The sequence below is a fragment of the Lonchura striata genome, chromosome 1 (genome assembly GCF_050655825.1).
Source record: "Lonchura striata isolate lonStrDom1 chromosome 1, ASM5065582v1, whole genome shotgun sequence".
NCBI classification, from domain to species: Eukaryota; Metazoa; Chordata; class Aves; order Passeriformes; family Estrildidae; genus Lonchura; species Lonchura striata.
The window spans coordinates 95,969,321-95,996,990 of NC_140703.1; the positions used below are offsets into that span (position 1 = coordinate 95,969,321).

At 37.0% G+C, this 27,670-nt stretch overlaps 1 long non-coding RNA gene across 1 annotated transcript; it reads right to left on the minus strand.

The window, feature by feature from the left end:
- Nucleotides 1-1,226: 1,226 nt before the first annotated feature.
- Nucleotides 1,227-27,670, minus strand: LOC146768781 (uncharacterized). Its single transcript, XR_014956407.1, has 3 exons — nucleotides 27,212-27,670; nucleotides 19,808-19,931; nucleotides 1,227-18,892 (listed from the first exon to the last, which is right to left on the minus strand). It is a non-coding gene; the product is annotated as an uncharacterized LOC146768781 (long non-coding RNA).

A 27,670-nucleotide genomic window follows, 5' to 3' on the forward strand; every position in this document is an offset into this window, starting at 1 on the left:
ATAATTATTTTCACCCTGAATGATCAAACAATAAAATAATTATTATGGTAAAATAATGAAGTAAGAGAAGATGATTTTCTGATACTCAACCCAAGGTCCTCAGGGTATATCTTTGCTGAAGCACAGGTGAAGGAAAAATACTTTCTGCATCTGGAAAGAGATAGAGATTTGAGGAATAGGAGAGCAAGAAGGAAAAGGAGTCAAGGAGAGTAGGGAAAAGGGGAAGTCATCATAGACCGGGTATGTAAGGAAAGATCTGTAATTTCTAATCAAAGAATTTGTGGGAGATTGTATAATTTATACACCTGTCATGTGGACATGAATATTTACAGTCCAGCTAGTGCTAAAATGAGAGTAAAATGTGCATGACATTATGACAATGTACCTGATGGCTATGTTTTTAAAGGTGGACTTCCTTAGAAAATAGCATAGTTTACCCTGGTAAAGAAAAATCCATTTAAAAAATTTTAACATGGTGTTTTGCAGCATTACAGTTTTGAAAAACTCGGGCGAGCATAATTTTTAAATTATTCTAATGTGTTTGAATTGGTTTTGTTATTAAATATGCTAATAATTCTGCCATAGGAATTTTTCTTGATAGCTTGCAGACATTTATAAAGAAAAAATTGTGCTCTGTTTTCAGTTTAAGTAGGTTCACAATTAGAAGATGGCATATTAATTTTGGAGTTGGGGATTAGTTTGTAAAGTAAAGAGGAGAAGGGTCATAATTTGATAACGTTGCATTGCAGTTTTTCCTGCAAATAGGTGCAGAATATATATTTTCATTTGGAAGACCTGCACATGTAACCCTGTCCACTAGAGGTCATAAAATACTAAGAAATTTCTTTTAAAAAGAACATCTGCTTCAAACCAAAATAGCCCTCAGAATCTTTCAGTTTCTTTTTTTCCTCAGTTTCTGCAAGTTTACTGTTGCAAACACCAAATAGTGCCTGATACTATCTCAAGACTAGAATTAAGCTGGGCAAAGCTGCTCCTTTTCATGACTATATCCCGTGATCAAACATCTCAGCTCCACATGCTGAAAGGTGCAGCTCGCTCCCTTCGATCTTTCTTGAGTGTGTGATAATATAAGGAGATTTGATTCATGCAGGAGTTACTTGCTCTGTCTGATCAGATTATTTTCAGGAAACCTTGTTCCCTGCAGGAGGTGCACAAAGGATCTGAGTGGAAGCCGAGCCTGCCAGCTGCACACAGATGTGCACTGGCGGGGCTCAGCAGAGCACAGCTGGGCTGACAGGAGCCCGGGGAGCCCCAGCTCACCCCCACAAACCGAGCACGCTGATGAGAGCTGGGAGCCATAAGGGGCTCTATTGAACTTTATTTTTACAGCAGCTACCTTCTGTTTCCAAACCAGCAAAACAGGGGCTGTGGAGACCTGTCAAACAGTCCTTTCTCTTTCATGGTTACCTTTCCTCTATAGGAGAGAAAAATGCAGTAAGCAGTAATGAGAAACAAGAATTTAGGTGACTAGTTTTTGTGCTTTCAGTGCTATTCAAATGTGTATTACTGTCATTTTCATACCCTCTACAATAGCATTATCAAGGCAATTTTTTGGTACATTTTACTCAAATATCTCACTTTTTAAAGTATTCTAATGTGTTTGTCTCCTGACATACACATTTGTATTTGTGAAAGATCTTGCATAGGACAAAAATATTTATTATTCAGGCTTGATACTAGGAAAACTAAAAGCAAACTTATTAGATTTCTTTTCTTTATCATACACATGCATTTTAAAATTCGAATATTTAGGCTCTGAAGTATCTACCTAGGCCAAATATAAGAGTATAAGACAAAGAAGCAATGTATATTTCAGAAAGAACTTCAGGGCCTCAGAAAGAAGAAAATAACAAATTCAAAATAGTTCTTATTTTTATTTTTGGTTGTTGGTAAAATTGATTCAAATAATGAAAAGGAAATATGAACCAATTACTATAGCATTTGGAAATCAACAGGAGGTGGGTCATAAAAGAAACCCTCTATCCAAGTAAGATGCCAAGAAATTCAAAATGCATAAATTCTTTCACAGATCCAGGACAGAAGAGTAAGGAAATACCTCCTGAGAAGCAAGAGAATAAGAACCTTAATGAACTAAATCTTGCCTTTGGATATCACTTTAACTGGAACATATGGCAAAACTTTGGATGTGGAAGTGGTGCAGTTCATTCTTTTGCCCTATTAGATTTCTCCAAAAGAGAGTAGAATTCTGTGCTTTGTATAACTAAATATATACACAGCTAAATCTTAAATTTATAATTAATATTAAATATGAGTGTTTTAATTAATATATAATGCAAAAGGCTACAAGAATCACTTCCTAATTTCTGCACTATCAAGATGGCCACAGTAAGGAGTTTTGTCAAATATTATTCCTTTTCAGTGACAGGTGGTGACAGCTAGAACTGTAAGGAATGCCTAAATGGCATAGCACAGACCTATTAACAGAGTCAAATTTCAAGGCTTCATTGGTCTCCTCTGATCTAATAAAGCTTGGCACACATAGAGGCAAGCTGAACTTTTTGTGTCTGATCAGCTGTCTCCCAGGGATGCCAAATATTAGTTGTCTTCTAGATGTTTACCTTAGTCTCAAAAATCTGGTGTAAAGCATAATTGCTGAAGATTTTTGAAGATATGAAAGAAACTGCAGAAGTCCCTTGGTTTGGCGTGAGGGATGAAGGGGTGAGGAAAAAAAACCCCAAAAGACTGGAAATTTTAAATTCCAGTTTGTCATCTTCACTTTCAAATAAATACAACCCAAGTTCTGAAGGAGATGAAATGAAATTGAATATTTGAAAACTGACCTCTGGGTACCATCTGAGGGGCATGAGAACAATTATACCTAAGGACTATTCTGCTGACCTGTTTGATAAAAAAAACCTGTAAAAATATAATGGAGAGAGAAGTCTACCAGCCAACTCCAAAAGACAAAGCCATTTGGTAGCTGGAAAGAATATGCCAATTCAAGTGCTTTAATTTATAAGTCAATAGCTTTGATTTTTTTCTGAAGAAGAAGACTTTGCTCTCATCTGCAGTGCTAAAGCATGCAACTCCTCCAAATGATTTAGTTGTTCCACCAAATTTCTTGTAATATTGAGTCAGATATAATTTTCCAGAAGCCACCAAACCTACTCTTACCACTTGTCCTTCCACTACACACCTCAAGGAATAAATGAAGATTTAGGCCACTAGAATGGTTAGGTTGTGGAGTGTGATTCAAAGTAAAAATCAAAGTTGACAGCAGGCCTGGTGCAGTGATACTTAGTCTTGAATGTCTTAGGGTCAATTAAATTTTACATGGGAGGCTTAAAATGTCATTTTCTTCTCATTTTCTTTTTCTTTTTTTTTTTTTTTTTACTTATTTCCTTTTTTGTTTTGTTTTGTTTTGGCTGCAAATGTTTAAAAAGGATTTATAGATAATCCTAAAAAACTGCAAAAGCACACCAGCATACATTTTTAAAATTAATATTGAATTATTTTATCTTTTAATTTTCTCTTGTTACATGTATATTTGTTATGTATTTTAAAGTATATTATTAAATTTCATTTTAAGCATGCAATAACTATTTCTATTATTTGTGGTGAATTCTACTGCACATTAAAGAAAAGCTGATTTCATTGTTAATTGTTTCTACTGGATCGTGACTTGACTGTTGCTAACTTTGAAGGGATGGCTGGGGCTGGCAGGCACTTCTGGAGGTCTCTACTTCCCCTCCCTGCTCAGAGCAGGGTCTGCTGGAGCAGGTTGCTCAGGGCTGTGTCCAGGTGGGGTTTGACTTCAGTCGCAAAATTGGAGGCTCCACAATCTCCCAGCTCAACCTGTATTTGACCACTCTTTACAGTAAGAGTCTTTCTACTGTTTAAAAAGGCGTTTCTCTTACTTCTGTTTGTGTCCGCTGTCTCTAATAAAAACATGCCTTTATTATTTACTGTTATATATTTAACCTGAAATAATAACATGTTCTAGAAATATATGGATTTAGATTATTTTTCTTCCTTTCAATAAACCTGTTAAGAAGCTGACATTTGTTGGAAAACAACATAACATGGCCTGATTTCTGTAAATCAACCCCCACGTTACTTTCATTGTAAATAATGCAATTAACCAGTCTGAGGGAAATTTTAATTCCATGAAGAGGTTTAAAAACTTTCCTGAGTAATATTCTGCATGTTCTTTTGTGGTAGGTTAGACTGTCTACAGTTCCCAAATGAAAAGAAGTTGCAGCAACCTCCTTGACAAGACTGAAAGGCTTGTGTTTGCTAGAGAGCCCTGAGCCATAGGGAATTAGCATTGGCTATTTCAGACAGCTGTATATAAATGATAAAAAATTTAAAATATTAAGTCTATTTGACCACTTTTTAGGAAGTTCGCCAGTACAGAAACATATATGTCCAATATGCTTATTTTTTCTCTGGGAAGAAATCAGACTTTCACTAAAATCTCCTTGAATTTAAAACAACAAAAGACGTATTTATCTGATTATCAAAGGTAAAGTCCCTTGATGTATCAGTTTCTACTGCACTGCTAAAAGGAAACTTAGCTAGAATATTGGAGGACTCAGATATGGAGCTTCTTCTCACTTTTTAAATAAGTATTTTCTTATGCTGATAAAAAAATCCTTCCAAGAAAAGTATGGAGAAATAAAAAACCTTATTATGCAAATTCAGCATACTTCTTTTCAGAAGACTTTTGCATCTGTACAAATGAAACTGATTTTTTGATGTTCAGTATTCAGCTAAATTTGAAGGAAAAGTTATAAACCAGTGCAGATTATGAAAATCCTTAAGTATTCCAAATCTAAAAAACATTAGTTCAAGATATATTTCAAATGTATAGTTTCTTATTTTAGACAAGATCCACTGATTACTCAGCTTCCTCTCTTGTAAACTAACTGTCATATTGCAAAAAATCATTGACGTCAGTGAAATTAGTTTTCTCAGCAAAACCTAACTTCTGCAGTTTTTTGGAAAGGTTGAGCTGATAGAAATGATTTTGCTGGGAGTAGCCAGCAATGCTCTGAGTTATCCCAGTTGTAGTCCCTTCTTTCATGTTAACATATGGCCTTGTTCCACATCATGAGCCAAAGTATGCATTTGCCAGGCCTGTACAGTGTTTGTGTATAATTTATTCCAAAGGCAGACAATGTTCATAGTCCAAATTTTATTGAGACTGAATGTTTCCTCTTTTATCCAGAAGCTAAAAAGGATATTTAATTTTAAATTCAGCGCTTCCTTTATTCTGGATGTATTCCTAACTTGTATGTCTAGAGGAGAAAGTGGTGTAAAGAGAGGCAGAGGTAAAGCCCCATAGCTCCCTGTTATTGTGTTGAGAAACACTGAACACGGACCTTGGGGCAAGCAATAAAAACTGAAGCTAACTTTGTTTATACACTGCATTATATTTAGAAAGTAATTCTCTGATGTGGTACCAGAACAGACTAGGGAAAAAGTCTTTAATGCACAGCAAGGGTTAGCTGTCTAATGAGGTATGAGACAATTATATTAATCAACTATGTCTTTTCTTACTGTTTTTTCTTACTCTCTCAGGGTAAAGAGCTGCACATTGGCTGTACCTCATTTTTATTGGGTCTGCCAAACTTAACTGCAAGTGAGAGTTCAGGAAGCTCCTAGAGACATCTGTCTGATAATTGTCTTGCTACAGCTGCTGCTGAGTAATTTATCTGTGTGGAGCAAAATATTTATCATTTCTACTAGTCTGCTTCCTTTCCTTTTTCTTAATTCCTAGGTTAAGACAGTAACAGTTATTTTTCTTCTTCAGACGTTTAAAATTTGAAACCATTTGGACATTGTGTTTTTGCTGTGTAACTATCTATGTATTCTTAAATTGTTAATAGGCATCCAGAAACAACTTATAATACACCCCAAAATTATTGTCTTTTAATAGTTTGTGTGGCCAGGTTTTGGTAGCAGGGAGGCCAGAGGAGTGGCTTTTGTGAGAGGCTGCCAGGAGCTTTGCCCATGTCCAACAGAGTCAAAGCCAGCTGGCTCTGATTTGGACCCGCTGCTGGCCAAGACAGAGCCCGTTGGTGACAGTGAAGACTGTGGTGAGGCAGGCTGTTCACCTAAAGCCCATGAAGGTCCATGTGGAGACCTGGAGGACCCTCATGCTGGAGCAGCTGGATGCCCAAAAGAATCTGTGTCCCAGTGGGAAGCCCATGCTGGAGATGTGATCACGTGAAAAAATGAGTCCAAGCTGGAGCAGGTTTGCTGGCAGAAGCTGTGTCCTCACTGGGCTGCTGGAGCCATGTGCTCCTGAAGGATTGCACCCTATGAAAGGGCTCGTGTTCGAGCAGTTCGTGAAGGAACTGTGTCCCATGGGAAGGACTCACTTTAGAGACGTTCTTGGCAAACTGACTCCCATGGGAAGGACTCCACTGGGAAGAGTGTGAGGAGTCATCCCCCAGAGGAGGAAGGACAAGAGGACACAACATGTGATAAGCTGAGCACAGACACTATTCTTTATACTCCCATGGTGCTGTGGAGAGGGACTTAGAGAAAATCGGAAGAAAACTTAAGCCAAGGGAGGATGGAGGAGTGAGGGGAATGTGTTTTAAATTTGAGTTTATTTTTCATTCCCCTACTCTTTGATGATTGATGGGTAACAATTTAAACTAATTTGCCCAAGTCTGTTTTACCCATGACAGTAACTGGTGAGTGACTTTTCCCTGTCCTTTTCTCGATGCACAAGCCTTTTGTTATATTTTCTCTCCCCTTGTCCAGCTGAGGAGGGGAGTGATAGAGTGGCTTGGGTGGGCATCTGGCATCCTGTCAGGGTCAGCCCACTACATGGTTATACAAAGTTTAATATTAATGCTGTTAATGTTAATTCTGATCTTATTTCCACTGGAGTGTTTTTAAGTACTTGTTCATATCCTGATTTCTGCACTTTTGTAGCTACCATTCATGCTTGTTTATTGGGAGTTTAGTAGTTGCACAGCATGCTCACCTACTGTGAGATGGAGAGAGAAGCCTGCACCTGCATGAAACATGCAGGAGAGCCTCAATGCCCCTTACACTGCTTTTCAGTGTGTCCTGCTTTGTCTTGCTCCTTTCCTTGTAGTTGCCCATTTTTCATGGGTGGTACCCGGAGTCCAACCTTCAGAAAATACTCAAGGTTTTATCAGCAGAAAGGTTCTTATTTAAATGCACCAGTAATTGTTAGTTTTCTTATAATGTATACAATGCAATGCTGGAAATTGGAATCGCACAATACAGACATTCCCTTGCTGCCTTTCATCCCACTCAGCTGCCTGAAGAAATGATGTGTTGGAGAGCTAGAAGTGAGAGCTTTGTGCTCCTTTGACCTCCACATGAACATGCACAATAAAACTCAAACTCAAACTTTACTCAAAGTAAAGGAACTGCACTGCAGAAAGTCTATCAGATAATAATAGCACCTTTATTTCAGCAGTAGCATTAGCAACAGTAGGAGCCAGCTGTCTAAAGTTTCAGTCTGTAAGCTCATCCTGGATATTGTCTGAAGTGGGATTTGGAGAATACTACATTCAGTGAAAAGGAAGTTTAGAGGGATTTTGCTGATATCAGATTTGAAGAAAACCTAACATAATGTGCTTTTCTGAAGATGAAAAAGCTTCCAGCTGACAGCTAATGCAGGTGTCCATAGTCAGATTTAAGAGTATTAATGTATCTACAGTGTAAAGAGAGATAAAACCTTGCTTATGTTTTAGGCTCATTTATATGTGTGACAAGTATTGTCCAGAAGTTGCAGGCTATGATGGTAACAAATAAATCAATAAGATGAAAAAAAAGGAGACAGGAGTAAAAAGAAAATGTTTTCATCCTGATTGAAAAGAGAGTCCTTTAGAGAGCTCAGGAAGGATACTTACAGGATGAATTTTAGACATCTGGTTAAAGTTCATAAATTAAGACAGTCAGCCTACAGTTTACTTCAGTGGCAGAAGGAGACAGAATAATATCTTCTTTTTTTTTTTAATCTTTTCTGTTCAAATCTCTAATCAGGTAATTTAATTTGGTTAAATAGCACTGTAGTTTGAGTCAGCAGAATTGTTTTGAAATAAATCTTGTTATCACTCGTGCTTGCCATGATTTTGCAGAAAGGAAAGGGCTTGGGGTTTCAATTGTATAATCTCAAAATGTGGGGCTTGGCAGCCTTCAGGTATTCCGCCTACAGAAGCACACTAGGAATTATGTGAAGTTAAGCCCCAGCAGTGCAGGTGGTATGGAAGCTTCTGCTCTCCAGATTAGTTCTTGCTCTCCAGATTAGTTCTTGCTCTGTTTTTCCTGCTTGCTGATGCAGACACAGTCTATCTGCTGATGTCAGTCCCTGTAAATGCCCTCACCAGTATTTACTGATGGTGGCACAGAAACTTGCACTATTGCAAGAACTGATTCCATGTTACTAAAACTCAGTTTCGAGAGGTCAAAATTATTGTGAAATCAAATTTTAATGAAAGCTACTTTATGATTATTGTTTTCCTGAGAATCTGTTTGAGGGGGAAGATGTTAATCAATTTATGCTTAATTTTCTCTCAATCGTTCACATTCTAAAATTGCCAGGTTCTCTTGAATCTTGGAGTTGTCCACAGCCTGCCCTACAAATTCTTGCAATACTTTGCTCAGTGATATGTATGGCCAGAACACTGTTCTAAATTTGGAGCTGCAATCAGTGCTGGTGTATTGGATTTTCTTTGGTGGTCTGAGAGTCACTTCCATCAGGTGTCAGCATTAGCATTTGTGGTGACTGCAGCTGGCTGTAAATTCAGCAAATATTTTTCACACTGTAGAAAATTCAGACTGATATAAAGACCATTTCAAAGTTTACTTCAAAGTCAAAAAACCAGAGTAATTCTTTAAAAAAAAGGAAAATATTTTCCTTGTTGAACCTCAACAAAGTTAACTGCTTTACTGCAAGATTATAACTATCTGCTAAATTAAGCACTGAATGAAGAAGTGAATAGTCTTATCTATTGTTAATATGTCCATCTTGGAATGTTGGATCTTATTCTGCCTGTGTCGCATTTTCACATCCTGATGGAAAAAATGGCTTTTTTTCTATCACAATATGTAAGACAAGAAAAGAAGATGTATCTCTCTACAAAGGAAGTGTAAAGCTAGTAATTTTTTATTTCATTCTTCCAGATGAGCTCAGTATGAAAGTGCATATTGAGGTTGAAGCAACTCCAAAAAAATACAAAGAAAAGAAATACAAAATCTGTCTGGGAAAGGAGAGATGGTGGATCTTCAAGGGCTCACACCATAAAACAGAAGTTCCCTCCACTAAATAGGAATGTGATTCCTCTGGTAGGGCTTTGAGGATGCAAACAGGGAAATACTGACATGGAGATGCTGAAGGCAGTAGCATGGCAGAGGAAGTGTGGCAGCCCTGTGTCCCCAGGTTCAGCCTGCATCAAGACCAAGCATGTGCTCCCAAGAGGAAAATGCATGCACACACACACATGATTCATGTACACAAACACACACATATATTGTGGAGCCTTCCCGTTCTGAGGAGGCTGTAATCTGATTTTTAAGTCTCCTCCCATGGGACACCTGATAAAAGCCCACAGCCCTGGCTCTGCTCTCAGCTCTGGCTCTCTGGGCTTTGCCCAGGCTCTCGGGCCTCTGCTCCCTGCTCCCACCAGCACAGGGGGAATAAACAACTGATAAACAACAGAGACTTGTCTCGTCTGCTTTCCCTGTTGCCATTGTGGCCTCCCTGGTCACAATTGTCCCTGTAGCTGCATGCTGCATACATATATAGGATGTATATGCCTGTATAGGTAAAAAATCATATATACCACACATATATATATAGATCACATATATATAGATTTTATGCACATCAGGAGGCACTGGGGCCCTGCCTGCCGCAGGGTGTCCCAGCCTGGTCCCGCTGTGCAGGGAGCAGACTCTCACCTCACAGCCTGACAGATGCAGTGTGAGGCTTTGGGAGAACTGGCCTCCTGTGCAACTGGAATGTGTGAGCTGATTAAACATGCAGCCAAGCGGGTGAGGAACCCAAAGATGTAAACACGAGCTGAGAAGTGTGCTTGTCCCCAGGTGAAAGCTGAGACCTGGCTGACACAGAAATACCACCCAGGAAACCCAGTGTAGCTCAGTGTATAGAGGATTTAGTTTTTGTTCACTGCTATAATGTAACTAACAATATTTATCTTTTTTCATCACAGCTTTCTAACCACCTCAGTAATATGGTTACAAATATCTGTGTCTTTTTTATTGATTTGAACTGAGCTCTAAATTTAAGCTCTCACTTTGCAGTACATTCCTCACTTGGAGAGATGCAAGAGACAATCCAATTTGTTGTAGAAGCTTGTCCTGGGTGCAGCCATCTGCCCTTCTGCCCTACCACCATGCACCGTGCTCTTTCTGTACCACACTGCTCATGGGTTAGCAGAACTGGCAGTACTCTTGCTCTGAGGGAGCCTGGAAAACATCAGCTATATGCCCCTCATTGCAGTCAGACACTTCCTCACAGAAATGTGAATTTCCCCTCACCTCATTAGAACTGATGTCCCTTTGAATGCAGTTGCCTTCCCTTTTTTTGCTCTTTCAAAGCTCAGAAGGACCATAACCAAAGACTATTCCAGTAGGGTGCTACCAAATGCTGAAAACCTGGTTGTGCCCACCATCAAGAATATTTCTTTTGACCTTCGCATCCTTTAAACACATAATTTCATCTGCATGTCAAGGCTTTTTTTGTTGTTGTTTTTACTTTTGATTTTAGTGTTGTACTTACCCTATAATGACTGAGATTTTTGTGTCTGTGTATAAATATACATATTTAAATTCTATTTTTTTGAGATTTTACATTTGAAGATGCATAATGGTCAGAAATTTAGCTTCAGAGACTTTCATGTACCTGTCTGAACACTCACATGCATTTTTTGTTCAGTTTAATGTTAAAATGTCATACTGACATCACATGATCTGACAACATTGACATAATGAAAATGTCAGCATATATGATGGCAGTAGTTTGCAAAAAAAATAGTTGGTTTGACTGGCAGTTGAGGAGCTTGTAGAGCTCTTGATCAAATATGTTATATTTTCCGCAATGAAAAACAAGTTTTTTAAATAAAAATGTTCTAGTCTTTAGGGTCCTGTCTACCTAGTAATTAAAATGTTCCCAAATTGAGGTTTCTTAAAGCAGCTACAAAAATATACAGTAAATTTTGGCCATAATTCATAAACCCTTACTTCTAGTGAAGATAATATGGTTTTCACATATTTTTAAATGATTGCTTTAAATTTGAGAGACTTCTCCTAAGACTTTGTTTTTCTCATAACCCACTTGAAAAATAAATGCAAAAAAGATTAAAACTTTATTGAACTAAATTAATGTAAAATGAGATCCTTTAGGTCCAACAAGCTTTAGAGATCTGTACTAAGGTTTATTTAACAAGAATGCTAATTAATTGCTAAGTGCTGTGGTTATTTTAAACTTTGACCATTAGCCTGCTATAAGTATTTACTCATGTTCAGTGGTCCTTGAAACAGCCTTCAAAGTGAATGGCCAAACACTAGCTGGATTTTGTAACAATCCAGGGGGTAAAAAGACTTCTCACCCTGAAATAGGAGATTAGATGTCACTACACTGAGCTTGCACAAATACAGGTTTTGAAAGACCAGTATTTGTTTGAGGACAACTATAACCACAATATTTGTGAGTTCTGTATCTGAGGAGAAGGAATACATCTCCTTCACATCTGGGGAGTACACTGTGCAGGAGGTTGACCTGGGAAATGGCAATGATTTACTTGTTTTTAAAGCCTATTGATTGAATTAAATATTCATTCCCTTCTCATATCCACTGTTTTGTCTCTCTTCCTCTTTAAAATTTTTCCTTAATCCATGTCCCATTCCTGCATGGCTTGTCTTGTTTTTATTACTCTGCAGTGCAAAATCACCATTACTCAAAGACCTCAGGAGCTGTTATGTTTTCTCCTGGGGTTCAGGTTGGCTTGGTAGGGGTATTTTTATTCAGCACTTTTCTACTCACAGTCTTCTAAAAGATGTCAGAACAGCAGATCTGCTCACATCTCCTTACCTGCTCAGAGATGGAACAAGACAATAAATAAATAAAATATCTGTAAGTCAGTCTCTGCCATTGAACCATAGATATTTGAAACCTGAAAAGCATCACAGAAGTCTGGTCACTGGAAACCAGCTTAGGTCATATTTATAGTCTTTTTAAACATATTGTAATTGTTTGGTACTCTTGATAAAGTCTATTTGTCAGATAGATTTAAAGTATCTACGAAGTATTCTTACCAGTTTGAGCCTTGGTATGTGCATATTCACAACACAGAAGAATGGCCAAAGAAAGACCGTTCATCAAATTTTAAGTATAACTTACACTTTTTTTCCTCTCCATCAGGAAATGAAGGAAAAAAGAGAACATAAGGGGGAGCTGTTGTACCAAGGAAAAAAACCTTTGGCATTTCAGAAACCTTTCATTTCTTGTAAGCAAAATAATAATAATAAATACAATGCAGAAGAAAAAGAGAGGGGAGTGAGCATGTAGCAAAGAAGCCATGACAGTTATAAAAGGAAATATGATTATGTTTAGTGATTTGATGAACACGTCCCATAACGCTGATCTTTGGGATGGCACAATTGGGAGGGCTGCTGTGCCACAGACAGGCTGCTTAAAAATGTCAGTGTAACAGTCACCCTGCAGCCACCTGAGTCCTTGACCTAATTAATTTTTACATGGCTTGACAAGAGCATCCTTCAGGTTCATTCATTACTTCAAAGCATAAATCTTGTGCTGCTCTTTGTGCTGGGGAGAAAGAGGGACAGGGAAAGAGCAAAGTCAGGTGGTCTGGGGAGCTCCTGCAGAGGAATCGTCCCTTTGAAAGCAGAATAGCATCACCTGGAAGATGTTTAGTGACCTCATCGCTTCTGTGGTTTGTGTTTTCTGCCTCCTGTGCTACCCTGGGCACTTGGTCTGCTTTAAAAGCATGCACCCACCAGTGAGGAAGGACTGGCTCCCACTTTTTGGAGGAACTGAGCTTTATTATCATTTATTAAAACACCATGAAACTACTTGTTACTTTCCCTGTCATGCATGTAAAATGCAAATTTTAGGGCTTTGTTTCCTGAAAGAACATAATTATTTCTGCTCCCTTTCCCACATGAAGACTTCGCCCCATAAAAATGGGACAATCTGGGGGCAGGTCTTGATAATTCATTACTGTTTTCCAGATCCTGTAGGTTATTGTTACAAACAGGACTGAATTAAGAACCAAGATCCTTAGCAGACTCTGCAATTAGAGTTTAAAGTAACCCTTTTTTTTAACACAACTCTGTGAAATTTGGTCCCAGCAGAAACAGTAACTGAAATAACTTTTGTGTTCCATGTGCTTGTGGTTTTAGTTTTTCCTTCCTTTTAATATAATGATTTATAAAGCACAGTAGGCACTTGCAGTCTATTTTCTTTTTCTGTTTCACGATATTATTTCCTGGAAAACCCCAGAACAAGAGAACACATTTGCTAGATTGGGATATCACTTTTTTGGTGAATGGTCTAGGATCCAATTTTTTCTACATTTTCATTAAATTGTTCAGACTACCAGGCAGCTGTTAACTTTTGAAATCTTTTTGGTTTTGTGTATTTTCAATATTTTCACATATACAGAAAAAAAATGTTATATTTTGGAATTTACTTAAATTGTGAAATGCACTTTTATTTATCAAGAATCTCTTGGTATTAATTTGTCTTCAGTTATCTTGGAGACACTTCTTCAGTCCACATGGTCATTTTGAAACAGGAAAATCTGTTTTGGATTCCTTAATAGTAGCTACAATCCTGACAAACTTCGCTCGTAGGAACTATAACAGTTAAGAAGTACAGAAAATTCTGTTCACCTAGGATTGTAGCTTGAACAGCTGCACACAGACCTTTTAAGTACACAAAATAAAATGGAGAACAGTTTTCAACCCTACATCACAGTGACTGACTATCCCATTCTCTGCATTCTGGGCATACTATTTGATATATAGGTTTACAAAATGAATTTCAGTTAAGGATTAGCCTCTTTTTTTTTTTTTTTTTTTTTTGCAAGTAAATAAAAGCAGAAGAAAAACATGAAAATAAAACCATTTTGAGAAAGAACAAAATGTCTCTTTCCATCTGTAAATCCCTCTATTTTGAATTCTCTCACTCTTTACTCTTCCTGCACGTGGTGAGCAGATGACTTAATTTTACATTCTCTCTGTAAAAGTGTAACAGTAGCTGCATTTGCCATACTGCTGAATATGTTAAAGAAACTTATTCAAACCAAGTTTAAAATTATTTCAAAACTAGAATGTTAATATATGCCATTTGGAAATCAAAGGAGTAACCCATATCAGTACCTCTGATAAAAATATGACATTGATATTTTTGATTTATTTACGATTTTGAATTTTGGCAGAACCACAATTGATATTGAATGCAGGTAATTTAAGTTTTTTTGTATTTGAATGCAGGCAAATTTATTGAATTTTGGTCTTAATATTAAGGATATAAGCTTTCTGGAAACATAATGGCATTCTATACTATTCAATTCTGGAATTCTGCATCTCAAGAAACAAATGTAATACTACAAAACTATAATGATGAGTAAGTTTATTTTGTGTGTGTGTTCAATGGTATTAAAATATTTGGGGCTTTGTATTCAAACAATAAACTCTCTGGCAAGATAACTAAGCCTATTTGGAATTTGATTTGAAAATATTAATGATGAACTGGAATGTCTTCATAGTGCTTTGACATAAGGACCTCTTCTAAACCTTACCACCTTTATATTCTAATATTTTATACAATTCCAGAGATACATGTGAGAGTATCATTATGTGTCTGGAAGAAATGTCCTTTATTTAACTGCTTGTATTTCTTGCATCTTGGTGGGGCACTCAATTGCCAGACATGGATTGTTAAAATGGCAATTAGGAAACATGAAATTAATGCAGTCTTGCTGACTTAATTAGTCTTACCATGCCACTTCAGTCAGAAATATTAGATAGGATAGAGAAGAATGGAAACACCTCAGCCTCACTGACAGTGGCAGGAGGAAGCATCTCTGCCCTCAGGCCTGGGCAAAGGCTCACTGAAATTTGCCCCACTGAACCCAGAACTCCTGAAAACAAACTGTGCTGATGTCTGGAGCTGCAGTCAGGTGCTTCAGATTCTCTGAAGCAGGAATCCTATCTTGGTCTTTTTTTGTTTTATCCATTTTGGATTACCTTTTAACAACTGATTGCAGACAAAGCACAAAATCCTTGCAACTAAATGTGAGCTTTAGATGCAACTTTGGAAGAATGGGATTAATTAGTTTTGGAATAGGATTACTTGGGGTAATTGAAACAAAATTTTCATCTTTTTTTTTTTTTTCCCTTCTTCTTTTGCATGCCATTCTATTAGATGAAGAAGACAGACTCAGTGAAAAAAGTTTTCCGAAGGTGCTGAATTTCAAAATGCAAGAACAAAGGATTACATGATGTGCACAGCATATTTCCCTCCCAACTGATGTAGTACCACTTTCCTTACAGAGCTGTGGACATGACCCTTTCAGACAACTCTGCCTGGGACATGCAAATCACTATTACCTGACACCTTCAAGCATATGTCAGAAAACTGTTTATGACACAGGTCTAAATGCAGGTCAAACACAGACCCATTTTAAAATCACTGTGTTGCTGAAGAGCTTTTAGGAGAATTTTATTGGACAGGTGTAATCAGACAAGATACACTCTTTGCAGAGTTTCATAAATAACTTTGACTAGATAGATGGAGATAATTACATTTTGTCTTTAGTAGGACTAGAGTTATAAGACATATATTGCTGAACACAAAACAGCTGAAATACCCTACAATTATGAAATAGCAATCAGAAATATGCAATCAGAAATATGGATTTCTCTAAATCCCACATCTGTCTGTCTGGTTTCTTTCTTTAGCAGAAGGAAAGGTAGGTAGCATCTGAAGATTACTTTAACCTCTTTATTCTATCTACAGGAGATCTTCTATAGTAATATACCAACAGGCTTCCTGAAAGAGATCATCTCATCTTCTTGTACAGTTGTATCTGATTTTTTAAAAATAGCATTATATTACCCCATTAAGTATCACTGTTGAACTCTCCTGTTTGTAAATGCTGCCCTTGTATAGGCTCCTCTCTTCTCCCTTTATCACAGCTTCTTTTAAATGACTTCTACATACTTCCTCTGCGCACTGAAGAGTCCATTTAGATCCACGTGTGAGGCTGCAGGGAAAAAGAGGTGGGCAATATAGATGCAGTCCTTTCAGAAAAAGCTTTCTTTGCAGGACCCAGTTAGGAGTAATGACATGAAGCCTCATTTTGACTGCAGTAAAGATGAAAACTTGACTCCAATGTGTAAAAACAAGCAGGATAATAATTCTTGGGTTTGTGAGGGTCCTGAACTGCCTTGCAGAACAAGGTAAGAAGGGGATACTAAACTCAGAGCATGTGCAGTACTTTTTGTCACCCCTCTGAGGAAAATAAACTCTTATCAAGGTAAATGAGGAGTACATCAACTGAACTATGATATATATCCTTAAAAAAGGAAAAAAAATCTTTATTCAGGAAAAGAATTTTCAAGAAGATCAAATGAAAGCAGGAATAAATAAAGATGACAACAGACTTCTAACTATGTTGCTGGAAATACAGTCACCATGCCAACAGTACCAAACTCAGAGACTCACCACTAGCTCTGTGGACTGTGCTTCACCGAATAACTGTGTCCGGATATTCAAGTTGTTCTTGCTGAAATAGATGTTACCTGGTAGGAGAATGCTACATTTTGTGTTTTGCAAGCCAATTTTTTTTGTTTGAGAGCATGACTAACACATCTTTTTCTCTTATGGTCTCCTCTATTTATTATTTGGAAGAATTATAATCTTTATTTTCATTACTTTTACTTTTCAATTCTTCATGACTTGTTCAGTCTAGGTAGATCTAAACGATCAAGGTGGACAGTGGTCAAAGCCATTAATATACTAGAATATTTTGAAATTAAGTTATTGATAAATAGATTCTTTGAACTAGAAGTATGTAAGAATGTATTTGAAACTCTGAAAAAAAGGTAACTTTAAATGTTTCTTCAGGGAGAATTACTCTAGTACTCTATGGGCTACATTTGTAGTATTTTTCACTCAGTAATCACTGTCACTACTAATCAATAATATGATCGGTGTTACTCTATAATCCAGGTCAGTTAAGTATTGATTACTCTTGCTGCTGACTACCATGGAATTTTAGACAGTAGTTATTTAGAAATAAATACAAATTTTTTAGAAATCAATAGTAGAATTTAGTATCACATATTAAAGTAACAGAAGAAGAGAAAGAAATGAGGATATAATTTAAGAATTTATAGAAGCAAATGAAATGTGGCACACTGACTGTCAGCTGAAAGCTTCTACAATGGTATTATTACCCACACATGACTGCAAGTGTGTCAAGTAATGCGACATCCCAAAATAAACTCGGCAATAAGTCTCACGATCCCAAACTTTTGTTCCTGTGATTCACCAGAAAAGAGATATTTGAGGCAGTGAAGCCAGACCTTTTCCATGTACCTCCACCACAGGAGCTCCCTACATGAAATTCTGTGTCCCAGATAGTACCTGATTTGTGTCTTGGATATTTTTTTTTTGTACTTTTCAGTTAGGAGCACTTATATGTCTGACTCACCTTCTGGAAACTAGTTCAATGAGCTTCATTTGCCAAAATTTAAACTTCTAAATTTGAAACACTGAATTGGAACTTATCACTTTTGTATTCTCTGTAGTTGTGAAGAGAAATCTTTGCAGAGAAGTCCTTGTAGATGGCGTTCCTCTGATGGTGGATATTCACATATGGAATGGCCAGGCATGTTTTGCAAGTGCTGGTAATGTTAAATCATCTGCTAAATACATTTGTATCAATATAGAAGATCTAATTTCAGAAATTTCTATTGATGTTCTCTATTGTCTACAATGTAACTGTGACTGATTATTTTCTAAGGCTCTGCTTTGTCCCCTAAATGAAACCTGCATTGAATCCAATTAAAAACTGATTTTCTAAAATTTTTTATTCTCTAAGCCCAGTGTAATGCTTGAAGAAAATCACCCAACAGTTAAGTGTGGATATCATGGGCTTGGCAAAGGCCAAAATGGGTTGGGAAAGAGTGATTGATCGAGGGTTAATGAGCTGCCATGAACTCAGCCTGTGAAACGTACTTGTGAGTCATGTTAGACTTTGAGGGAAAAGTAATAAAGGAAAATCACAGACCAGGTCGGACTAAAGAACCAGTGCAGACCTTTTGTCCCTAGTGAGGTCTTGCCTGAAAACAGAACCTTATTGGATTGTTTCTAGTTGATTCACCCTTTTGTGTGAGGGTCTAACTCTGAAATGGCATTTTGAGATTTCTGGTCCTGACTTCAGTTGCTACACTCCTATCCCTGCAAAAAGGTAATTCCATCCTAGCTATTTATGTTTGTTTTTGGGTTTCTAAACCTCCACAAACTTCCTTAACTATACAAATGTACATATTCTTGTGGCACTGTAGAAGGGATAGGTGTATCATTGATGGGCTGCCTTGAGAGAAGAAATAGCTCTTTATTACACATTCTCACAAAAATTTAATCATGCTAATGTATTTCTTTTCAAGGTAGAGAAAGGTTATTCCTTTCATCCAGAAGCTCATGGCTTTAGCTTCTAGGATGCACTATGTAAAAGAGCTTTATTGATACGTTTTGGTATCAGCACCAGTTTCAGCTCTTCAGAGCTCCAGGATGCCACCCAAAATGGAACTTCAATCAGCAACTTCTGTTGCCAAATACCATGTCAGGTCCAGTGCTTCACTGTTAATTTTTGCAGTGAGAAAAGAAGAGAAAATAAAAAAGAAAGGAAGAAAAAGGAAAGAGGAGAAAGGAAAAAGAGAAGAGAAGAGAAGAGAAGAGAAGAGAAGAGAAGAGAAGAGAAGAGAAGAGAAGAGAGAGAAGAGAAGAGAAGAGAAGAGAAGAGAAGAGAAGAGAAGAGAAGAAAGAAAGAAAAGAAAAAAAAGAAAAGAAAGTACTTTAAATATTTTTTTAAATTCTTTTTGATAATGCCTCTCATAACATATCATACTTTTCTGTTTTTTTTAAATGCATCAGTTCAATTTCACAAAAAATGTCAAAGCCTATTTTTATATAATTTTCCTTTCTCAGTCCTTATCCATTGCAAATAATTATTTTGTTTCCTTAAATTGAAGCTACAATATGTAACCTTTTCCCAAAATATTCTCTAGTTATTCAAAGCAAGAAAGCAATAATATTTTTCCAGGCCAAATATTTACCCTTAAATTAGTTTATTACAAAAGTTTTTCATTAAATAAATGATAAAAGGATGACCAGCATAAAAACTGGCTTAGTAGGAAGAAATAACTTGCAAAAAGGAATAAATAGGAATAAGTATGTGGTATGGGAAAAATAATTCCCAAAGCAAAAACTCATTATTATTCAAAATAATGGCTAACAAATTACTTGCATCTAAGATGTTAATCCAGCATAGGACATTACAGCCTAAAAATGACAATGGTGATGCAGCCAGCTGTGAAAATGACACATCTTTACTATCATTTAATTCCCTGCTTATACACATCACTATAAAATACCTCAAGTATTAAGAAACATTGAGAAAACATATTAAAGTGGCTATTTACTGAGCCTTCTATGTCTTCTCAAAATCTAAAAACAAAATGCAATATATATCAAAATTTTCTTTCATATTCTTACCCTTTCTCTGAATCTTAAGTTGATGGCTTTGGTCTGGATGAGAGGGTTAAAAACATCATAGTTTCCCATATCCCTCAGTGGAGAAGTATGATTTTAGAAGTGAGGGATTTCTTCCTTCTTCTTGCTGAGAGAAATATGATGGTCATAATTACTTAATTACTTCTTCTTCACACTGGAATCCACTCATGGATATCATTAATATATGTTCTAGCACTGTTTATACAGTTTATCAAGTTTATACCTTGATTTTTTTCTTTACTGGTCTTTGATTCCATGTTATATCCAAACGTATTGCAGATTACAGCCATTACATAGAAAGTAAAAGTACTTGCTCTTTGTTTTCTTTGTCACACCTAAAACTGATTTTAGGTACCTACAAAGCTCCCAAGGAGGCATTATTTAATATTCAGTAATTGTTCATTGTTGATTTGATGATAACTCTTGTGCTTTTATTCAAACTTTTTGGGCCTTTGCTTGCATTGCATCCTTGCACTCCTGTGCCCCATCTGTATTCCAGGGTCATCAGCAGTTCATTCTGTATAGAGCAACTATATGTTAGCACTCTCTAGTACTTTCAGAAATGTATCAAAATTATTGCAATAATAGGCTTTGCATGTTCCAATAACACAAAGCGAAGCAAGTCTAAAAATAATTGGGTGACAGCCACCTTGTCATTACAAAACTGATGTTAGAGATAAAACAAGCACCCTCCAGGCAAGCCTAAGATAGGCTTGCTGGACTAAGCAAGCCTGACAAGACCCAGTCCTGAGGCCTCAGAGAGCCAGAAAAATGCCTTCAGCCTTCTGTTAGCAGAAGCAATACCATATTTACTGGGCTACATGAAACTACCCTTTTCTGGTTTAGTCTGCTCCAGTTTGTAGTAATAATCTCAACAAGTGCTCATGATCTTAGCACTGCTTCAGGGTTTGAAAGTACCTTTTATTGCATATTTCACAAGGAAACAAATCCCAGGGGAATTAAGGTCCTTCTTTCCTTGGTTTGTGTTTTTTGTATAGTGTACTCTTCAATATTTTAAGCCAACTAATATGCTCAGAAGTATGCTTTCAACATGCTCCTGAATTATCCACTTCTCCACTCTGGCAGTTTTTCAGAATACATGATAGCATAGAATTATGTTGCAGTACTTATGAAAGTTAAAAAAAAAAAAAAAAAAAATCAGTTATTCAGCTGTGTTCCACTTTTATGTAAAAAAATATAATGCTGTTTAAGTTTCTTGTAGTGGCTGAAAGCAAATTCCTCTCTGTTGGTATATATAGATTAAATGTTAGTTGCAGAATTAGTTGTAAGAGGCTCTAGCTCATCCTCCTTGGACTTATTTTTAGAGTTCAATTACAATTTGTAAAAACAATAAAATCTCTGCCTGGATATAAACCCAGGGCAAGACTCAGTTGCAGTGAGACGTTACATTCAGGTTAGAGAATTTAGTGTTACCAAGTCAGATGCAAAAGTCTAAAATTAAGGATGGAATTCATTTTACCTGCTTCCTCTAGGAGTAATAATGGAATGAGCAAATCTTTGAAATTTCAGTTTGTCTCCTCTGACTCTAAAAATGGGCTAAATCATTTCCTTGATGTATATACCCCTATCTAATCTAATAAATCCAGTTGCAGGTGATGAAATATTTGTACCCTAAGCATCTAAATGGAAGACAAGATAGATGAAGTGAATGCCACAGCTTGGTAATAAGCACATAGGTTATTGAAACAAATCTAAATGAACTGATTTAGCATGACATTTAGTATATGTTTACTTAGACAAGAGACAGTATTTTCCCCCAGGAAGTCAGGAAAAGAATATATATCACTAATAAAGGATAACCTCAATGTAATGGTTGTCACCTACACTCTTAAGCAAACTTTCTGTTTAACTCTTCTGTAATGAGCACTCCTTTGCCTATAAATATTATTGTGTACTAATGACATGTTTTGCCACAAGTCTCCTTGTGTAGTCCAGTTGTGCTGCAGATTTTCAAAGGAATGAATGATCATGAGAAAAATTACCCAAATGGATGGCAAACTTTGAAAGACCAGTAATGATAAAAAAAATTTTACCAGAACAAAGATCTAACAGTTTAAACAACTCCAGTAAGTAATGCAGGCAAATAAAATTCTAAGGGATAAAAGTCATATTTATTTGCAGTATGGTAGATGCATGCTTATCTCATAAAAATAAAATTATATTTTATAGACAGTGAAACTGTAGTTTAGGTTCTTAAGGAAGGCAAGTAATCTAAATGTCAAAAGATGGGACAGTACAGTATATCTTAGTTTAGAAAAAATTTGATCTGAAAGACTCAAGCAAAGCAGGAGTTTTCTCACGTGCAGGACACAGTGCCTGGAAATTCCTTCTATTCAGTCAGCACAGTTATTTTATGCTGTCTGATTTTTGAGGAATATTCACTTTGCTTCTTATTATATTGAGTAAATGTTCACATCAATCAATATAATCAGTTTCCAATTGTAATTTATTTAGCTTTCTGTTGTTGTTTTTTGAGTTTTTTTTTTTATTTTTTTAGATTTCAACACTTGGCTACATTCATTTTGTGTCTTTCAGAATTATATTTGAAATAGTTGTTTCATGATCTTAAAAGCTAGTTGTGCTTTTAGGAGCATAGTAATCCAGAACTATTACTTGACTAAATTGATCTAATATACAACAAAATTTGTAAGCAGCATGTCAGAGTTTGTTGGCCATAAAACCAAAAAAAGTGCTTTACTGAGTCAGATCAATTTTGTTTCTGAAAATGGGTCTACAACAGTTAAAGAGCAGAGTTACTTCATTCTTGTAGAACTTTCCAAGCTTTGTTAAGGATGTTAGAGATTATATGTTTGTGCAGATTTTTATTGTACTCTTAAGAACCCGTTGCTCATTAATTTGTCTTAACCTTTTTTGAACAAGCTCTGCTGCTTCCACAGTTGCCTTTTGTAGAATTTTAATGCATTAGCAGTAAATTCTATTTGATTCTATTGCTGAAACAATTTCAAATAAAAAAAAATCATAATATTTAGCTTTAGTCCAAATACCTCTTGAACTTAATGGAAATCCATATTTATAATATAAATTGTTTATAGGGTATACTTTTCACATTCTTCATTGTTATGTGTATTGGATTTGTGTGGCAAGGTTTTGCTACTCAAGGGAAGCAGTGAGGAACTTCCAGCAGCTTCATCCTTGTCTGACAGAGACAATGTCAGCCAGCTCCAAGGTGGATCTGCCACTGGCCAAGGCCAAGTCTATCAGCAATGGTGGCAGTGCCTCTGGGAAAACAGATTTAAGAAGGGGAAAGAGAAACTGGGCAACAGAAGCTGCATCCAGAAGGACAGAGAATGTGTGACACACAGCCCTGCAGAGACCATGGCCAGTGAAGAAGAAGGGGAAGAGGTTCTCCAGATCTGGGACTGAGATTCCCCTGAAGCCTGTGGTGCAGTCAGACCGTGGTGGAGGAGCTGTGCCTCTGGAGCTCATGGAGATCATCACTGGAGTAGAGGAGACCTCATGCCCCAGCTGCTGGATTCCCAAAGGGAATCCTGTGACCACAGGGAAGCCTGTGCTGGAGCAGGCACCTGGCAGTGTCTGTGACCCTTGAGGACCCACACTGGAGCAGTTCAAGGAGAACTGCAGCCCATGTGAAGGACTCACATTGGAAAAGTTCATGGAGAGACTCCAGGCTGAAGCAGGGAAAGAGTGTGAGGAATCTCTCCCTGGGGAGGAATGCAGCCTCCATTCCCCATACCCCTGAGTTGCTGGAGGGGAGGAGGCAGAGAAAATCTGGTGTTAAGTTGCACCCAGGAAGAAGGGTGGGTTTGGGAGGAAGCGGTCTTTGAGATTTCATTTTCCTTATCTGATTTGATTGGCAATAAATTAAATGTCCCCAAGTGCAATCTGTTTTGCCCATGACTGTAACTGGTAAGCAATTGCTCCATGCTCTTATATCAACCTATATTGTGTTAATTATATTTTTTCTTCCCTGTCTGCCTGTGGAGGAGAGTGGCAGAGTAGCTTGGGTGTGTACCTGACATTCAACAAGGATCAACCACCACATTAGGCTAGGATATGGCTCAGTAGATTAATAGGATATGACATATAATTTTCTAGGTGTTTCCTGATATCCTCTCTTTCAGTGCCAACAGCTTAAGATTTCAAAAAAGCCTTGATAATTCCCACCTCTTACTCTATTGCCTGCAGAATATCTAAGTGATTTTATGGTATTAGGGAAATTATCTCTTTTTGCATGGCAAACTTTATTTTGTTATATTTCTTTTTGGTTTACTTTATTTTTTGCATTTACTTTTATGACTTACTGATAATCTCCTTTAAAGATCTGGGTTTGTAGTACTATGATTTACATAGTAGAAAAGTAGATTATTTGCCCAAGATATGAAATGTGCCTAAAATATATGGTCTGTATAAGTAACAGAAATTAAGATGTGTGATGCTTTGGTTTCAAAACATAGATATGAAGATATTCATTATATCAGGTTGTTAGGAATAAGATGAAGATTCCCAAATTGCAAGTTTAAGTATATTTAGAAAATTTACTTTTAAAGCTACTTTTGGCATGTGAAATTAACTATTTCATTTAGGAGTGTTTTCATCAACACTGAATTTCTTTAAAAGTAAAGGAAAAATGAAGGAGTATGGCAAAACCTGTGTTCAGAGATCGTGCTACATTTCTGCAGGGACCAGGAGCTAAATAACTAATTTCAAAGCAACCAGGATGGCTTTAACACCTTTCTAGAAGCCTCTGAATTTCAAATTACAAACAGCACTCAAAGGCAGCAGAGCAATAGTGCTGAAAAAAGCACTTAGTGAGAAGATCTGGCCCTTTTTGCTCACCTTTTTTTGCAATGTTATTTCTATCTCTGTGAATTTTCTTGTAAGGTGAAAACATTCATCTTCATAAAAACTCTGATGACAGATTCAAAATGTATTGACCTTGGAGAAAGACATTTTTAATGCTGCACTTCAGCTGAAACTAAAATACTGCATTTCATAACATTTAGGTTGCAAACATCATGGTACAAATTTTTATGCATCATCCTCATTTTTCTTAGTGATTTCATAATTCTTAATAACATTCCCGAATTTTTCCTTTATGTTTTATTTTTATGAAACACTTTGGATGTGGGATATCATATTGCCTTCCCCCCCCCCCCCCCCCCCCCCTTCTGGACAGAAGAAACAGTCTTTTCACGAGTTTCAGTGAACAATGTGGCAACAGGAAGCCTGTTACTTTATTGTAAATACAAAAACCCCATAACACTTAATGCTGAAAATATCTAAAGGCCTTTGTCATAGCTTTTCTTCTGTTCACTGTCAAGAGGTTGCTACCGCATCCTCTGTTGACTCTTTTTACATCATTTTTCTGCAAAAACTCTGTGAAATTTTCTGTTGGGAAAATTTGGTGAATACATTCTCCAGTTACAGCAGAAAGATTAAGCTAAAACTTTATTTATTTTTTTTTTTTGTTTTCCAAACAAGGAATGTGTAACTCTAAACCAAGTAATAATTGCTGCCATGTTTTTGCCTTTTCCTAACCAATCCCACAGCATTATTCAGCTCCTCTGGGAACAGTTTTTGCTTTGCCAGCAGAAGATAAACTATCATGAAATTACAGCTTATATCACTTTTTGGTCTGTTGGCCTGTTTTGACTGCATTTCATTTCCAGCTCGTAAAATTTGATGTTTGTAAATGGCAAGCCCATCATTTCTTATCAGAGTATGTCCAGCACAACTGACATTAATTATAAAACTCTCCATCATCCCAGGTTACTGTATTGAAATATCATGAGAAGAAATTGCTGCTGAGACTTCTGTCATCAGTTGGACATATATTTTCAACTTGTTTGTCAAAAAATAATATAGATTATGCCTCTGGTTATGGCTTGGTGAATGTTATTTTAGTAATAGATAATGGTTATTCCCGATTCCCTGAATAATATGAAAAGATAATATTGCAAAATTTTACCTAGGGATGAGTCAGGCACAAAGGAATGTCTATTTACATCTCTGCAGCATTTTCTTCTGACCTATATTTGGAAATTGCTACTTCCTTTGGATTGAAATAAACAAACTGTTACTTTAATAAATTATACTCACATATACATAAGTTGTGAAAATTCATAAAGGGATCTAGATAGACTAGAGCAATGATTTGTGGGATTAAATTTAACAAGAGCAGCATTCTAAAGCTGGGACAGAGTAAATGCAGACTAAGTAGAGAGGAGAGGAGTGACTGGGCAGCAGCCCTGCAGAAGGAAGCTGTGGTTGCTGGTCACAGAAGGACTCAGAGTCAGCAGGGTGCTCTGGTAGCCACAAAGACAAGCCCCATCCTGGGGTGCATCGAACACACCACCACCAGTTCCCAAAAGAGGTGAATATCCTGTAGTATTGAGCATTGATGCTGCCTTACCTGGAGTACTGCATGCAGTTCTGGGTCTCTCAATTTAAGGATTTGCAGGTGCTTGACTACACCCAGAGGAAGGCAACAAAGCTGTGGAAAGGGCTGCAAGGAATGTCCTATGAGCAGCAGCTGGGGTCACTGTGTTTGTCTAGTTTTGAGAGGAGTTTGAGGCTGACCTTAATGCTCTGTACAGTTTCCTGGGGACAGAGGTGCTCATCACTTCTCCTTGGGATCCAGTGACAGAAGATGTGGGAATGGCACAAAATTGTGCTAGGGGAGGTTTAGAATGGACATTGGGAATAATATATTTACCCAGAATGTGGCAAAATCCTGGAACAAGCTCCTAGAGAAGTGTTTGATGCCTCGAGCCTGTCAGTATTTAGGAAGCATTTGGACTCATTCCACTCAGTAACAGGCCTTAACTTTTGGTTAGTCCTGAAGTGGTTAGGCTGTTGGATTGGATGGTTATGGTAGGTCCCTTTCAACTGACATTGCCCATTCCATTCCATTCCATTCCATTCCATTCCATACACTGCTTCAACATTTTCTCCCTTTAATTTGCATCAGTAGTCTCCTTTTCAGATCAGCAAAACATATACACAATAAAGCATTTTTTGCCAAACTTCCTTTGTTTTAAAAAACTTATTTTCAGTAGAAACTTCATCTTTTATGTAATTTACATGCCTTAGAAATGTTGGAAGTCTTATATTTTCATGCTCTGACTTGGGCTAGTTAGCCTGAAAGTAGTCAATCTGCTGACTAGACTCTGCTAAGGACTAAAAATTAAATGGATGTCTAGTGGCAATCTGCTCCTTTTTAAACATGAGACTAAAATTTTTGGTGAAAGGATTTGGTGAATGTTAAAATTTCCAGTCAATACTCAGTCTTGTTTCTGTGTCTGGTGACAGGAACCTTTTGGAAAAAAGAATTTAAATGAGGCAACATTATTGTAGAGAGAAAGAATGCTTATTCTAACTTACCTTTGTGATCTGTCCACTCTTAGCAGGAAAGGGAGATGGTGAAGAGCTTTCATATTTTGGCTTTGCCTTCCTAGCACCATTTATAGGAGAAGAAGTAACAATGCTTCCGTTAGTTTAAAAGACAGTAGCAATTGTCCCTTTGTGGTTGGTTGACCCCAGACAGCATTGAGGCACACACTCAAACACTTGTTACCGCCCCTCCTAATGGGTTGGGGTAGAAGTTCAGAAAAGCAACAGCAGGGAAACTTGTGGTTTCAGTCAAACCCTATTAAGTGAAGGAAAGAGAAAAGGAAAAAAAACCCACCAAAACCAAAAAACAACCTACCAGCCAAGTAGACAAAACCGAAATCAAGTGATGCAAAACTGTCATTCACCACCTTGTACAAGCAGATCAGCCAGTTCTCAAGCAATGGCTTCATAGGAAAGATCAGACCACTTTTTTTTTTTTTTTTTTTTTTT